The sequence below is a fragment of the Erythrolamprus reginae genome, chromosome 5 (genome assembly GCF_031021105.1).
Source record: "Erythrolamprus reginae isolate rEryReg1 chromosome 5, rEryReg1.hap1, whole genome shotgun sequence".
Lineage (NCBI taxonomy): Eukaryota > Metazoa > Chordata > Lepidosauria > Squamata > Dipsadidae > Erythrolamprus > Erythrolamprus reginae.
Window position 1 is genome coordinate 54,188,956 of NC_091954.1, and position 15,909 is coordinate 54,204,864.

Consider the following 15,909-nt stretch of genomic DNA (forward strand, 5'->3'; position numbering starts at 1 on the left):
AAAAAGACTTTAATTTTTTTTTAAAAAAAAGGAAGCGATGATGTCAGGGCAGGTGGGAGGAGCCTAGTGTTGCCATGGCTACTGCTTCACCCGAACCGAGATGAACCGGGAAGATTTCACCCCTACCTAAGATGCACAAATTCTCTGACTAATCTTAAAACCAGACGGTTATGTTAGTCAGACTAAGGTTTATGTAACCAGGGTTTAATGCTGGGTAAAGCAAAGCAATGGTTTCTGCTGTTTTTTATTTTCAAAAGCAAGCCATACATGCAGTGAAGAGCTACCAAAATTTTTACTACCACAATGTGGGTGTGGCTTATTCAGGACACCCTGCATTTTCTTTCAACATCTTTCAATGCAAATGGGGTGCTCTTGCGTGGAGCTCCATTTTCGCTACCCCACTGCATTCCCCCCCCCCCATTTGGGCAGTAGCCCACCCCTGCATACATGCCAGTTTAGAAAACAAGTTAATTACGCAGTTATGCTTATATAGATCATAGCTCCTTCGTTTATTTCCAATTTCTTTCAATACAAAATAATTCCAGTTCCAAAGTATTGGTGTGTTTCTGCCTTCCAATAGGTTATGACTTTGTTTTTGTGTGCATTTGTGTGCATTTGTGCTCAGAGAAGCACAGGGCAAGCGGCATATGCATTTTAATGGGTCACATGACTAGCGGGGAGTGGAACCTCAAATGGAGCGTCTTCAACATGCTGAAGAGCTGCCCAAGTGTCTGTTCCTTAGGGATGCTGGTTTTTGTCACCATACTAAATCTCACCCTCTTCTGTTTCGTTTTTGATGAGTTACGCCTAATTTTTATGTACTGTATATTGATTCACAACTGCCATTTTTATTTTTATTTCTTGTTAAAGACATGGACATATGGGCAGAATCTGGAGATCTTTACATATAATGTTCTATTTCTAAGCACACAGTAACATTGAGTTGAAAAGAATAAAAGGGTTGTTGACTGGGAAATGTGCAGATCAGCCTATTAAAAGGACAGAGATATGCATGAGTATTAAAATGTAGGTAAGCAGTAGGCATCTCAAAGGGGTAGCCAGCAGCAGTATAATAAAGCAAATATTTTCTTTTTTTAAAAAAAAAAAATATTTTATTTATTTATTTTTATTTATTTATTTAGATTTGTATGCCGCCCCTCTCCGCAGACTCGGGGCGGCTCACAACAAAGTGAAAAACAATTTATAACAAATCTAAATTTCTACTAAAAACATTTTAAAAAACCCATTTTCTAAACACACATACACACACACATACCATTCATAAATTGTATATGCCCGGGGGAGATGTCTCAGTTCCCCCATGCCTGACGACACAGGTGGGTCTTAAGGAGCTTACGAAAGGCAAGGAGAGTAGGGGCAGTTCTAATCTCCGGGGGGAGTTGGTTCCAGAGGGTCGGGGCCGCCACAGAGAAGGCTCTTCCCCTGGGGCCCGCCAACCGACATTGTTTAGTTGACGGGACCCGGAGAAGGCCCACTCTGTGGGACCTAATCGGTCGCTGTGATTCGTGCGGCAGCAGGCGGTCTCGGAGATATTCTGGTCCAGTGCCATGAAGGGCTTTAAAGGTCATAACCAACACTTTGAATTGTGACCGGAAGTTGATCGGCAACCAATGCAGACTGCGGAGTGTTGGTGAAGCATGGGCATACCTAGGTAGGCCCATGACTGCTCTCGCAGCTGCATTCTGCACGATATTTATTAATCTTTTCCTTTTTAAAAAAAAAATACATAGTCATATTTACAGATGAATCTACATCGTATATACATTCCTATCGACATTGTCTTCTAATTACTTTTAGATTTCTTGATGCTTTATTTCAATGCTTCTTTTAAGTTTCTTTTTTTTTTGTCCATTGGTACCATTTTGTCCAGGTTTCATAATAGTCCAAGTATTTTCTAATGGCTTCTTGTGAATATCAAATAACCCCAGAAACCAATTTGTGGAAATTATTTATATTTTCAGAATTCAAAATATGATTCTCAGCAATACTTCACCAATTTAGAGATAGTGGCTTCATACATATATCATAGTTCAGTGAGCTCACATGCTAAACCATAAACCATGATTTGCCCTCCAAAATATTTTAACGCAGGTGGTTAATGTGCCTTTAATTAGTTTATTTTACTTGTTTACCAGAACTGCAAATTGTTGAAAAATATTCCTATAACTTAAAATAGCAATTCTTTTCTGTTCTGCAACACTGTGCATTGACACGTGCACAATATTCTAAAACTTTAATTTATATCAGAATCTTCCTTGATTAAACATCATGACATTATACTAGCTCATGTTTAAAATTATAACAGTTGCAACAGAGCTATACCACCACAAATGCTATAATATATTCCAGGATACTGCAGCTTTTCCCAATGTATATTTTACTCCTTTTTCATTCAACCTGGCATTTACGCTCATTTTATGTTAAGAAGGGAGCAAAAGTAATATGTACTGCCCAATATATACTTATATAAGCCTCATTGCCACCATCAGGCCTTCTCTAATTCATTCATCCAAGCAAAATAATTCTAGACTTCACAATCTTTCTTTGTACATACATCCCACCACACCTATAATCAGCCATCCTCATCACTATTTCCAGGAGGTTTTCAGACTGTTAATAAATATACCTTCAGAGGCAAGTGACCAAAATGGAATGTGGCATTCATCGAAAAGAAGGAGATCCTTTCAGGAGCCTGTTTTTTTTACATTGCTCCTATGTTAAAGCTGCTCAAAAGATTTCTTTTTAAATTTGGTTTGTTTAAAATGATATCTATGCACATATCTACCAACTGAGAAGAAAGTGACAATGACAATAATACCTACACTGGCACTCCTTTATTTCTCAAGTGAGACCTTTAAATATTTGAAGGCCATCAGATTATTGCACAAATGTAGCAAGTTGCAACCACTATGCCTTGCCTTGTGTTTATCCATGATTAATGTCATGTCTTGACGTGCTGCCCAGTTTCCCTATGTGTTTATATTCCTCTATTGTGAGGTAGAATAACCCCAAAATGCCCTGAAATCCTCTATAGATTTTAATAACTAGTGCCATGGGCATTTATCTTGCTAACCCTGCTTTTATCAAATCTCTTACAATTCATTAAGAAGTAGATTGAACTCTATGAAGTGCCCATTTAAAGAATGAGCCAATTAAAACTAATGAAATTCTCACAGTTCCAGTGCCATAGGTCAAAGCTAAGAATTTATTGCAAACATAGACTTCTGTTGTCCTGTATTACAACGGTAGCAAATAAAGTTTTCTTTGCCTGGATTCTTTAATAAAATGAAGGAAATTTGAGTATATCTACATTTACTTTGTTGAAGATGATTTCCCAGTCTTACATTTCTATATCGTGATGTAGAATATCTCTATATTCTTAAGGATTCTCATATATTTCTCAAGTGGTTTATTCAATGGGTTTTCTTTATGACTTTCTTAAATGTTTTAGGTAGGTTTATTAGAGCAATAATTAGATAGACTATGAGTTGAAAATAACTCCTGTAGGTAAAATCATGACAGCCGTATAAAAACCAACTTGTTAGATCCAGAAACTTGATTAAAGAACAAATAACTTCTTTAGATCCAATACATATGAGAATCAAGGAAATTTGATACAACTTAATGGGCATTCCAGTATTTACTGCCAAAGATATTCCACCCAATAATTCTGCAATTAAGAGATTTAATGGTTAGTTGTTGGATGCAGCTTCATATAGTTAGCATTAGGCTCTGTAGGAACAAGTTCTAGTTGTCCATTAAAACTCTAAGATTTCTTTCACAGTTACTACTATTGAGCCAGATACCACCTATTCCAGTGATGGCTCGTTTTTTTCTTTGGGTGCCAAATGAGTGTGGGCGTGCACTATTGTGCATGCGCAAGTGCCCACACCCATAACTCAATGCCTCCAGAGGGCAAAAATAGCTCCCCTCCCCAAGGGCCTCTGGAATCCGGAAATATCTTGAGCCTATCTTCTAGCTTGGCTATTCGCATCAGTTTGAAAATTAGTTAATTTCCTCTTCTATGCCTTTATCATGCCTCAACCATTTATAAAGATATTTAAGAGTACTGGGCCTAAGACAAAGTCTTGAGGCACCTTACTGCGTGTTTCCATCCATGTAGATGCAGTTCCATTAAGGACTACACATTGAGTGTGGTTGGTCAGCCAGTTACGAATCCATATGGTGATGATACTGTGGGCTGAAAATTGCAACTGGGGTTTGGAAATGACTGGCAAGTGTGTGTGCTTCATTTGAGAGCAGCATGCACACATACATACTGCTTGCACAAACAGAGTTGTGTGTGTGTGCTTGCCAGCCAATCATGTAGAACTCTCCCCTTACTCTCTGGTCCGCAAAGCCAGAAATGTTGGGGAACTTTGATCTAATTTTCTATCTTATAAACTAATTAGTTGTGGTTTACTTTATCAAATGCCTTATTTGAGCCCAAATAAATTATGTCCAAAGCATTTCGCTGGTCTATTGATTTTATCACATTAAAGAATGTAATCAAAATTTGTCTGGGATTTTTGACAAACCCATATTGTCTTCTAGTTATAACTTTGCTGTATGTGTTTGCAGATTTGTTGCTTGATTGTTTTTTAGAGAATCTTCCCATGATAGATCTGTAGTTTCCATTTTTTGTTCTTTTTTGAAGATTGGCACCAAAACAAAAGATTTTTCTGGAATAAGACATCAAAAAGGCACTGTCATTCAAAGAAATCATGCAAGCATTATCATCATAGGAAGTACTGAAGGAATTCTGTAGTTCTGCTGCTAAAAATAACACCTAAGAAGTTACAGTTTTATTATCAAAGGCAACATGATTTCCCAGTGAAACCATTTATCACAGAATCAACAAATAGTTGGTGACTATTTGTCACTTTTTAAAACATAGGCACTACAGGTAAAAAAGAAAAAACTCTGCAAGCTGAGTCTTCTTTAGTGGAGGTTAGCAGTTGCAAATCACTATCAGAGTTTTTACATTGGTGGTAAGTTATTTGGGTTGAGAACAAGGGTGAAATTCAAAATTGCCACAGAATAGGGGGTTCTGTGGCTGTGGCAGGAGAAGAATACTGCAAAATCTCAATTTCCATTCCACTCCGGGGCCAACCAGAGGTGGTATTTGCTGGTTCCATGAACTACTCAAAATTTCCCCTACTGATTCTCCAGAACCTGTTAGAACCTGCTGAATTTCACACCTGGGTGAGAAACACTGTCGAGTCTAATTATTACCTGAATGGGAGACCAACAGGAAATGCTATTTTGGGAAACAAAACATATCCCTGGAAACATCTCTGATCAAGACAAGGTTACAAAAATTGCATTACTGTTTCAATGTAGTCAACTCTTTAGAATTGAAAGAGCTATTTGCATCAATTTATAAATTGGGGTGGGTGGGTGAAAAAAGTACATATTGTATTTTTAATTCCTCTGAATATACATATTTTGCACTACAGTATATCCTAATGAATTTTATTTAATATTATGAGTTTTATGCACCTTTTCCCACACTAATAAAACATTTTTGTGAACTCTCCATTTTTATATTCAAAACTTCCACTAGAAAATTCTGAAAATGTAAGGAAAGAAGTACATTAATGTCAAATGTTACTTTGAAACTTTTTTTAGATGGAACCATGGGCGTCAAATATAAGCTATAATGGTGCCAGCCAATGAAGGGCTACCAAAATCTTTACTACCACACTGTGGGCGTGGCTTAAGCAGGACGCCCTGTATTTTCTTTCAACATATTTCAGTTCAATTGGGTGCTTTGGGGTTGAGCTCCATTTTTGCTACCCCCCTGCATTCCCCCCTGTCCGGGCAGCAGCCCACCCCTGATGCCACCCACCCCGTGATATCATCATTCACATTATAGCAATCATGCATGTACTTAATTGATCTCATAATCACCATGTCAAAACATGGAGAGAACAACATTCTTGTATCATTATTCCCCATGATCTCTGATTTCCATCAAAGGAATCACTGCTGTGTCATGGCACCGGACCAGATTACCTCAGGGACCGCCTTCTGCTGCACAAATCCCAGCGACCAGTTAGGTCCCACAGAGTGGGTCTTCTCCGAGTCCTGTCAACCAAACAATGTCGCTTGGCGGGGTCCAGGGGAAGAGCCTTCTCTGTGGTGGCCCCGGCCCTCTGGAACCAACTCCCCCCAGAGATTAGAATTGCCCCCACCCTCCTTGCCTTTTGTAAGCTGCTTAAAACCCACCTCTGCCGCCAGGCATGGGGGAATTGAGATACGCTTTCCCCCTAGGCCTTTACAATTTTATGCATGGTATGTCTGTATGTATGATTGGTTTTTATAATAATGGGTTTTTAACTGTTTTTAGTATTGGATTATTGTTATATGCTGTTTTATTACTGTTGTTAGCCGCCCGGAGTCTGTGGAGAGGGGCGGCATACAAATCCAATAAATAAATAAAAAATAAATAAGATGCAGTTCTAAATATGTTCAGTCCATCATATGGTTTCAAAAAATTGATAGTTAGATAATGTGTGTATATCAAGTTGTATTTATTATGATAATCTCCTATAGCCACTTATATTTTTGTTTTTACAATTTTTAAACATTTATTTCCCTCTTTGGAATTAGTAAACAAAAACTGAGGGTTCCCTCAATGTGGTTTTGTGTCTAAGCTTCCTTTTATACATTGCAAATAGCTACATTCTGGAGAAATGCCAATCTTATTTGTCTTCATTAATACCAAAGATGTTTATTACTATGTGGGCTAAAGAGAAACCTAATACAGTGGAACCCCGACATAAGAGCTGCTCTACTTAAGAGCAACTCGAGATAAGAGCTGGGAGGGGAGAGATATTTTTGTTCTACTTACAAGCCCAAATTCGAGATACAAGCGCCAAGGAGCTGTCTCCTGAAGCCAAATGCTAACTTCCGCGTTCGGCTTCAGGAGACAGCTGCGAAGTGGCGCGCGTGTTTTAAAAGGTTGCAGCCGGCCTGGGGGGCTCGGGGGGGTGCTTGCAGCTTTCTTTCTTGCTCTTTTTCTTTCTCTCTTTTACCTTCCCTTCCTCTATTTCTTCTTTTCTTTCTCCTTCCCACCTTCTTCCCTCCCTCCCTTCACTCATTCCTCTCTTACTCTCCCCTTTCATAAGTTTCCTTGCTTCCTTCCTCTGTTCCTGTCCCTTCCCCCTTTCTTTCTTTCTTTCTTTCTTGCTCTTTTTCTTTCTCTCTTTTACCTTCCCTTCCTCTATTTCTTCTTTTCTTTCTCCTTCCCACCTTCTTCCCTCCCTCCCTCCCTTCACTCATTCCTCTCTTACTCTCCCCTTTCATAAGTTTCCTTGCTTCCTTCCTCTGTTCCTGTCCCTTCCCCCTTTCTTTCTTTCTTTCTTGCTCTTTTTCTTTCTCTCTTTTACCTTCCCTTCCTCTATTTCTTCTTTTCTTTCTCCTTCCCACCTTCTTCCCTCCCTCCCTCCCTTCACTCATTCCTCTCTTACTCTCCCCTTTCATAAGTTTCCTTGCTTCCTTCCTCTGTTCCTGTCCCTTCCCCCTTTCTTTCTTTCTTTCTTTCTTGCTCTTTTTCTTTCTCTCTTTTACCTTCCCTTCCTCTATTTCTTCTTTTCTTTCTCCTTCCCACCTTCTTCCCTCCCTCCCTCCCTTCACTCATTCCTCTCTTACTCTCCCCTTTCATAAGTTTCCTTGCTTCCTTCCTCTGTTCCTGTCCCTTCCCGCTTTCCTTCCTTCCTTCCCACCCTCCGTCCATTCATTCACCCATTCCTCTCTTGATCGCTTAAAGCCGGTCCCTGGTGCAAAAAGGGTTGGGGACCTCTGTCCTACAGGATTGGGTGGCAGAGAAGTTGAACATATGTAAATTTAAAAGTTTAAGAAAGTTTACAAGTTAAGTTGAAGAAACTTCATTATTCATTTATATGTAAATGTACATTTCTTCATTAAAAACATGTCTTTCTGCATAATTTAGACTAACTTTGTGAGTTTTTTGAGGGCTGGAACCAATTAAAATTATTTACATTAATTCCTATGGGGAAAAGTCGTTCGAGATAAGAGCTGCTCGACTTAAGAGCCCAGGTCCGGAACGAATTAAACTCGTATCTCGAGGTACCACTGTACTTAAAGGGTTTGGTTTGGCAAAGAATTTACAACTCATTGGATTATTGAACCTCAAGTACTTCCCCTTTTATACAGGGCTAAAATGCATATGTCTAAGAATGCAGGCTGATGAACAATTCTTCACACAGTATTTAATGAATATTTTAACCTACTGAATTTTCTATGGGAATTTGGCAACTAGTTACTAGAAAAATGGAACATAGCTGTTAGTGCAAAAATTCTACTTCTATTTTCCCCCTCATCTCATTTGTATATGCGTATCTGTGTGTGCCAGGCTACACATAGCTCTTACTTTTCCATGTCTCCACAGATAAATAATGACTAGGTGAACATCCCCATATTAATTCCTGATAAATGGTGGCATTGCTAAAGAAAAGCATAAGCATAAAAAATTTCTCTCCCTTGAAGAATAGTCCTGTCTTAACAGATCAGGAGACACAGCTTGACATACTAGCATTCCATGCTCAATTCAGATATGAAGGATAGTTTACCTGTAGGATGATGACTTCTCAAAATCAGTTGATTTGGAAAGTTATGTTGACTGAATCACCAAACCACCATAGCTTTAATAGCTTAATGTTATATATGTATTTCCTTCTTGACAAATTTTTATTCTACCTTTCTGTTAATATACATATGTTCAACATTCCTCAGAGAGGGGTGGCATACAAATGCAATTAAATAAATAAACATTGAAAATCTAAGATTTCCAACCTTGAACATATTAACACATGAACATGAAGTCTGTGGTTTCTTCTCCAAATGCCAAAAGCTTTAATCTTACACTGTCTACACAGTCAACCTCACCCCATTCCTAAGAGGTCCGTAAGAAGCATGCATAAGCACACCATTGTGCCTACCATCCCAGTCCTGCTGTCCTATTGTCCAAATTTACCTACACCTACTTTTCTTTTGTTTATGTTTATACCATACCTATGATCTTGTACACGTTTTTAAAAATAAATAAATAAAATGGAAATGATGCGCCGGTGCCTGGAGGCTGTTAGGGTCTGGATGGGTGTCAACAGACTCAGACTTAACCCTGATAAGATGGAGTGGCTGTGGGTTTTGCCTCCCAATTACATCTGTCCGTCCATTACCCTGGGGGGGGGGAATTATTGACCCCCTCAGAGAGGGTCCACAACTTGGGCGTCCTCCTCGATCCACAGCTTACATTAGAGAACCATCTTTCAGCTGTGGCGAGGGGGGCGTTTGCCCAGGTTCGCCCGGTGCACCAGTTGCGGCTCTATTTGGACCGGGACTCACTACTCACATTCACTCATGCCCTAATCACCTCGAGGTTTGACTACTGTAATGCTCTCTATGGGGCTACCTCTGAAGAGTGTTTGTAAACTTCAGATCGTGCAGAATGCAGCTGCAAGAGCAATCATGGGCTTCCCTAGGTATGCCCATGTTACACCAACACTCCACAGTCTGCATTGGTTGCCGATCAGTTTCCGGTCACAATTCAAAGTGTTGGTTATGACCTATAAAGCCCTTCATGGCATCAGACCAGAATATCTCTGGGACCGCCTTTTGCTGCACGAATCCCAGCAACCGGTTATGTCCCACAGAGTTGGCCTTCTCCAGGTCCCGTCGATGAAACAAAGTCGTCTGGCGGGACCCAGGGGAAGAGCCTTCTCTCTGGCGGCCCCGACCCTCTGGAATCAACTCCCCCCGGAGATTAGGACTGCACCCACCATCCTTGCCTTTCACAAGCTCCTCAAAACCCACCTCTGCCATCAGGCATGGGGAAATTGATTCCCCTGGGCCATTTCCACTTTATGTATGGTCTGCATGAGATGTATGATTGTTTTTTATGTTAGGAGTTTTAAACTTTTATTTAAATATTGGATTTGTACTGGTTTTTTTTCTTGTTGTGAGCCACTCCAAGTCCTCGGAGAGGGGTGGCATACAAATCTAATAAATAAACGTAATAATAAATAAATAAATAAATAAATAAATAATAATAATAAAATCAATAAAATAAGATGTGGCAGGGTGCGGCCTTCTGGACAAGACAATGGAAAAGAAATATCGCTCTTTTATCTTGTCCGTGATTTTACAAAGGGGCTTGCCTGACCATGGCGTTAAGTGGTTTATACATATTGTCACTCTTTCTTTCTGGTTACCTATCTAATGGGTATTTAGAATAGATTTATAGCACATGATAGCAAATTAGATTCCTCAGATTAATTTTTGGTTGATCTGTTATATGGGCTTCTGTCAAAGTAATGTTAATAAAAAATATGCTGGCATTTGAATATGAATAAGCAATGTTTATGAAGGATTTTTTCATTTTATCAAAATGATGCAATGAAACAGATGCCTTCTTAGAAGAAGTAATGCACTGAGGGGGAAAAATGTTTCTCCTATATTCCTGATGCAACAATGAACTGTACTAGGGAATATTGCTGTTTATTTGTTGCATTTAGACAGCAAAGTACCTGGACCATTTCAGCACTGGACACTGAAATGAAATTCAGGATGGAAGGCAAGGCGAATTCCCGGGAAGCAAAGCCGAAGGGTGGGGTGGGGGAGGAGTACATCTTACATACTATAAAATAAGGTATTTACTTATTAAGTTTATTTGCTACCCATCTCCGCAATAAAGTGACTCTGGGCAATTTACAGATTACAAAACGATAAATAGAAATGCAGTTAAAAATTTAAAACTATGCATAAAAATCAAGAACCAAGAGAAGGATAGCACTGGAGTGAGATCTTCTTATCCTGTCAACCAACTCCAGCAGTGAGCCAAGTTGCAAAAGCAAGTTTTAATATCTTATTAAAAGGCTAATAGGGTATGAACAGTTCTCACCTCTGGTGGTAGATTATTCCACAGAGTTGGTGCCACAGTGAAAAAGACCCTTCTCTTTGATTCTGCCCACCAGAATTGCATAGCAGATGGGATCCATAGCAGGCCTCTTCCACTGGTGTTGGTGGAAGTTCCATTGGGGTGAGATGACTCCTCAGATACCTTGGATCCATGCTATATAGGGCTTTAAAGGTAATTATCAACACCTTGAATTGAACTCAACTCAAAAAAAGCTGCAACTTGCACAAAAGCAATGCTTCCAAATAATAATAATAATAATAATAATAATAATAATAATAATATACCAAAGGATCTCAGCGGACATTTGAAAACCAACGGAATTGACAAAATCTCCATCTGTCAATTGCAAAAGGCCGCTTTACTGGGATCGGCAAACATAATTCGCCGCTACATCACGCAGTCCTAGGTGCTTGGGAAGCGCCCGACTGGTGATGAAATACGAAATCCAGCATAGTGATCTTGTTTGCTGTGTTGTACTAACATAATGATAATGATAATGATAATGATAATATACCAAAGGATCTCAGCAGACATTTGAAAACCATCGGAATTGACAAAATCTCCATCTGTCAATTGCAAAAGGCCGCTTTACTGGGATCGGCAAACATAATTTGCCACTACATCATGCAGTCCTAGGTGCTTGGGAAGCGCCCGACTGGTGATGAAATACGAAATCCAACATAGTGATCTTGTTTGCTGTGTTATACTGACATAATAATAATAATAATAATAATAATAATAATAATAATAATAATAATAATAGTAGTAGTAGTAGTAGTTGTTATTGTTATTATTTAGATTTGTATGCCGCCCCTCTCCGAGGACTCGGAGAGGCTCACAACAGCAAAACACAATGTACAAATCTAATATTAAAAGCAATTTAAAATCCTTCTTATAAAAAACAGTCACACAACCTAACGAACCATACATAAAAAACCATAGTAGCTAAGGGGTGTATCAGTTTCCCCATGCCTGACGACATAGGTGGGATTTTAGGAGCTTTCGAAAGGCAAGGAGGATGAGGGCAGTCCTAATCTCTGGAGGGAGTTGATTCCAGAGGGCCGGGGCTGCCACGGAGAAGGCTCTTCCCCTGAGTCCCGCCAGACGGCATTGTTTAGTCAACGGGACCCGGAGAAGGCCAACTCTGTGGGACCTAATCGGTCGCTGGGATTCTTGCGGCAGAAGGCGGTCCTGAAGATATTCTGGTCCGATGCCATGAAGGGCTTTATAGGTCATAAACAACACTTTGAATTGTCACCGGAAACTGATCATTTCTGATGACCAAATACTTTGAACCGACAAACAAATACTTTTCATTGGTAATCCATGTACAACAAGTACTTCAGAAGCCAAGTAAGGGTACAACTGGTGCATAACATGAAGTTGTGCAAAGGTCCTCCTAGCTACAATTTCCACCTGCTGCTCCAGCAAGTCCAGGAGGACCCCCAGGTTGCATACCAGGTCTGTCTGGGATAGTGCAACCTATAGTCATTCTATATTACCAGGGTTCAGACAAAGCTTGTTGTCCCATCCAGACACCTACAACCCCCCACTCCCATAACATGCTTGGATCACTGGGGATGGAGATATAAAGCTATGTATCATCGGTACATTCAAGATACCTCATCCCGTGGTATTAGATGATCTAGCCCAACATTTTCATGTGGATGTTAAAAAAGAATGGAGTGTTTATGTGGCATCCCACAAATTCCTGTGGCACCCCACACAGTTTGTGGGCTTGACCTCTTGCTCTCTGTCACCACTTATGGGCACTGGCATTGGAGAAAGGAGTCCATGAGACCAGGTTGTATTAGGTTCACAATGCATGACAAGCATGAAATCCTGAGGTCACCTTACCATGTAACTAAAGTTTCTAAGGACAAAATATCCAGGCTAGTTTAATGCCAGATCATTAAATTACCATGGACTTGCAGGACATGGTAGATTTGACATTTTGACTGACTAAAGCAGAGAATCTGCTGGTGGATGTCCTTTCTAAAATTCTGTCATGATTAGAGCTTTCTTGTTACTTTTAAACTGGATGCTGCTACAATCCTCTGTAGAAATGGAGCACTGGTTAAATGGTCTGATGTGGCTACCCAATAGATCAAGATGACTTCCTGAATCTGCTTGATGAGTTTTCCATCTCATCACTGATACTGTTAAAAACCTGGCTAACCACTGATACATTAGTCCCTACAGTTTCAACTCCTACCTCAAAATGACACTATAGAGCACTGTACATCAAAGACAACTGGACACAAGAACAGTTTTCCCCCCTAACGCCATCACTCTGCTAAACAAATAATTCTCTCGCCACTGTCAAACTATTCACTAAGGCTGCATTACTATTACTATTAGTCTTCTCATCATTCATATCACCCATCTCCTCTCAATTATGACTGTAAGACTGTAACTTGTTGCTTGTATCATTGCAATTTTTATTGATATTGATTGTTCCCGATTGCTTATTTGTACCCTATGGCAATCATTAAGTGTTGTATCTCATGATTCTTGACAAAAGCATCTTTTTTTAAATGTACACTGAGAGCATATGTACCAAATTCCTTATATGTCCAATCACACTTGACCAATAAATTCTATTCTATTCTATTCTACTCTACTCTATTTTATTCCAGATATTTATTATTTATTTATTAATCAAATTTATACAGCTACCTATCTCACTGAAGATGATTCTGGGAGGCATATTAGATAAAACAACTAATATAAAAAGAACATATAAACATCTAGAAAAGCACATAAATAAATATCATAAAAACAAAAATACTAACTGTAGGTAAAGGGAAGATAAAAACAGTCCCCTTCAGCAACATTATCAGGTTGATGGTCTTTTGGAATACCAAAGAGAATGGGCAAATCTAATACAGTATTATTATTTTGGAAGAGCAACAATGTTTCATAAGGTAGATGCCACACCAGAGAAGGCATGTCTCCTGGGTCACAATGATGATGGGTAGGTCCCTAAAATACCTTCTTTTTGAGAACTGATCTTGGTGGGCTGAGATTGCCAAGAAGGGTTGATCCTTCTGATTGTCTGGTCACATGCCATGAAGGGCTTTAAAGGTTAAGAGCAGCACCTTAAACTGAAACCTGGTGCAGCCAATGCAGCTCATGGATCAGAGGTGTGACATGCACTGCTCTAGGATTGTACATAATTGCCCATGCCACCGTATTCTGTACAGCTGAAACTTCTAGATACTCTTCAAAGATAGCTACATATAGAGCACATTGCGACAATCCAAGATAGAGGTCACAAGAGCATATAAATAGAGACTATAAGTAGGGCCATTCCAGTCCAGGAATGGGTGCAACTGATATGTTGGTCTACAGTTATATTGGACTGCAGTTCCCGTATTTTCAGTTCAGAAATTTGTTGGCCATGCCAACTATGTATTATGAGAACCGTAATCTAGTACAGTTGGAAGAGACCAACTTGAGAAAGTTTGCATTAGAAAATTGCACTAAGACCCAGGGATTGTAATAGATTGTAATCCCCACTCAACCATGAAGCTTGCTAAATGGCATTAGGTCACTTTTTCATTATGTGTCTAAGCCAGTGTTTCCCAACCTGAGCAACTTGAAGATATCTGGACTTCAACTCCCAGAATTCTGGGAGTTGAAGTCCAAATATTTTCAAGTTGCCAAGGTTGGGAAACACTGGTCTAAGCTACTTTATCAGATTATTGTGAGGTCAAAATGTGTATGGAGAGACGTGAGATCCATGTATATCATGCTTAACACTTGGGAAAAAAAGATGTGTAATAGGCTTCCATCTACAGGGGTGTGTGTGTGTGTGTGTGTGTGTGTGTGTGAATTTAGTTCCACATATGACACAAAAAAGGGAGCAACAGAATGGGCCTGTAAGTGTTGACTTTAATACAAATGTTTAGGCATTAAATCTTACTGATAATCTATTTAATATCATAGCTCTTCTCAGTCCATTTACGTATTATTTCTTTCCATTTCCCAGAAGAATGCACATTGTGTATTTATATGAGATTATACATATTCAAGTGCTCTATAAGCAGAAAGATAACCTATAAAAATAATAGCAAGAATAACAGTACCTCAATAAAATAAAGCATACCTTTGTTTACCCCCAACGTATTTATTCGTTTACTCCAAAATTATATATTTTATCATTCAAAATAAACTCAATTATAGGTAACATATGCAAATGTATACTAAAAGCAACCTACGGGATCCTATTTCATTCTCAGGACGCTATTGTGGAGATAGGTTACCCACTTAGGACCCCTTTGCTCAGAAATCTGAAAGTAGCTTGCATCTGCCAACTAGATACCCTAGCTAGTGCTTCAGGTGTATTAAAGTGGAAGTTATTTTAATGACAAGAGGTGTTTACGGCCAACTGATTCTAAAGGCAAACCCTTGCGAAGAGAGGAGAGCGGGTGGTGGAAAGAGCTACAGAAAGATGTCCAATTCAGTGAGTTACTAAGAGAAGGAAAGGTTACAGTTGCTGTGAGCCACAGGAAAAAGTCTCTTTCTTAGCATAGGTCGCACATATATAGCTGGTGTGACGGTCACTGGGTTTCTGGGTGTGGGTTCGTTTATGGCAGGGGTGCCCAGAACTTTGGTGTAAGGACCCTCTTTCGGGTGGGCAGGTGTGTGTGTGTGTGTGTAAGGACGCCTCCCTTAAAGCCGCTTGGGATTTTCTGTGAGAAGTTCCCTCGCTTTCTTCCTCTTGCCTGGCCCCTGCAACTCTTTTGTGAATGGGGCCAGTGCAACAGGCGGCCTTTCACCCCGCCCAAGAACCAATGCCAGACAGCCACACTCGGGGAATTGTTTGTTAATAGTCCAATTAGATAATTGCCATCTTTCACTCCTTTCGCTCTACATTTCCCATAAAGGCCTGAATGAGGAGAGCAGCGTGAAGAGGGCTTCTGCCCCGCAAGGTGACA